Below are 1,941 nucleotides of genomic sequence, written 5' to 3'. Positions count from 1 at the left end.
AAATGGACATTTTCCAGTGGTCGTTTGGCTGAAAGGATTAGAACTTCCCCTGAATGTCACTCCTCTTCAACCACAATGTGTCCTCATAATGCCAGTCAGCTATTTTTCAGTATGTTCAAAGTGTAAGATGAGAGAGTGTGGACATAGCAATGCGAATTTGTCTATACTTTTATTTTTTTTAAGATTTTATTTATTTATTTCACAGAGAAATGGACAGTAAGAGAGGGAACACAAGCAGGGGGAGTGGGAGAGGGAGAAGCAGGCTTCCTGCCAAGCAGGGAGCCTGATGCGGGGCTCGATCCCAGGACCCTGGGATCATGAACTGAGCCAAGGCAGACGCTTAACGACTGAGCCACCCAGGTGCCCCTATACTTTTATTTATTTATTTATTTTTTAATTTTATTTATTTGAGAGGGAGAGCAAGAGAGTGAGAGCAAGCACGAGCAAGGGGGAGGGGTAGAGGGAGAAGCAGACTCCCCGCCGAGCAGGGAGCCCGACGTGGGGCTCGATCCCAGGACCCTGAGATCCCGACCCGAGCCCAAGGCAGACGCTTAACCAACTGAGCCACCTAGGCACCCCGTCTATACTTTTAGAAAACAAATGTATTTGTCACTAAATATTATCTTCATATTGAAAAAAAAATGTTATGTAACTTACCTCTTCTGGTCTAAGTATAAGAAGCTAGGGAATATCCTGAAGGAACTTGTTCATCTGGTAGTAAAGTCAATAAAGATTTTGATCGCATAGATTCCAACTTGAATTATGCAGCAAGATTGCTGGCTAGAAATAGAAGACCAGACTTAGCCTCCTGCATATCACAAGAATTTCTTCTACCTTCTACATCTTAAACACAGAGAAGCCTGACTTCCTATAGCCTTTCAATTAAGAGCATGGGCTATTCTGTCCTCACAGCAGTCATGGTAACTACATAACCAGAAGTCTAACTATTTCATAACTGTGTTGTGGATAATTTTTTTGAAGATATATTTATTTAATTGAGAGAGAGCAAGAGAGTAGGGGTAAGGGGAAGACAGAGATGTAGTGAAAATCTTAAGCAGACTCCTTGCTGAGCGCAGAGCCCGACACTGGGTTTAATATCCTGACCCTGAGATCATGACCTGAGCCAAGAGTTGAACGCTCAACCAACTGGGCCATCCAGGTGCCCCATGGATAAATTTTTTTTTTTAACTCTTTTTTTGTTGTTGTTAGAGATTATTTATTTGAGAGAGCGAGAATGAGAGAGAGAGAGAGTACATGAGAGGGGGGAGGGTCAGAGGGAGAAACAGGCTCCTCGCTGAGCAGGGAGCCCGATGCGGTACTCGATCCAGGGACTCCAGGATCATGACCTGAGCCGAAGGCAGTCGCTTAACCAACTGAGCCACCCAGGCGCCCCCATGGATAAATTTTTAAGCAGCCCTCTCTGCAACTCTCCACTCCCGAGAGGAGGTGGCATAGCTTTGAGGCTGAGTAGAATTGGATGGAATAGGGATGAAGAATAGACCTAAAGGCTTCATATATGGGGACAATATGGTTAAGAGTGGAGTCTCCCACCTGTTTTTTGTTTTTGTTTTTAGATTTGCTGGAGATCATACTTTTTATTTTATTTTCTCCCCAAGCAAGTTCTCAAAAAACTGGTTAAGGACTCAGAATTGTTTCTCTCCACGGAAATCTTTAGTAAAAAGTGAAATATTTATGCGATCTGAAGAGAAACCAGAGTATGGAGATCATACTTTCTTTCTTTTTTTTTTAAGATTTTATTTATTTGACAGAGAGAGACACAGCGAGAGAGGGAACACAAACAGGGGGAATGAGAGAGCGAGAAGCAGGCTTCCTGCCGAGCGGGGAGCCTGATGCGGGGCTCAATCCCAGGACCCTGGGATCATGACCTGAGCTGAAGGCAGACGCTTAACGACTGAGCCACGCAGGCGCCCTGAGATCATG

At 44.4% G+C, this 1,941-nt stretch overlaps 1 non-coding gene across 1 annotated transcript; it reads right to left on the bottom strand.

The window, feature by feature from the left end:
- Window positions 1–1,601: 1,601 nt before the first annotated feature.
- On the bottom strand, window positions 1,602–1,719 carry LOC123854852 (U5 spliceosomal RNA). The gene has a single exon (XR_006793402.1). It is a non-coding gene; the product is annotated as a U5 spliceosomal RNA (small nuclear RNA).
- Window positions 1,720–1,941: the final 222 nt, after the last annotated feature.

The sequence above is a fragment of the Mirounga angustirostris genome, unplaced genomic scaffold, assembly GCF_029215605.1.
Source record: "Mirounga angustirostris isolate CCGP_5_RB_7025 unplaced genomic scaffold, mMirAng1.0.hap1 SCAF_17, whole genome shotgun sequence".
Classification (NCBI taxonomy): Eukaryota; Metazoa; Chordata; class Mammalia; order Carnivora; family Phocidae; genus Mirounga; species Mirounga angustirostris.
Note: the sequence above shows the minus strand (reverse complement) of the source record. Positions and strands in the feature narration are given on the sequence as shown.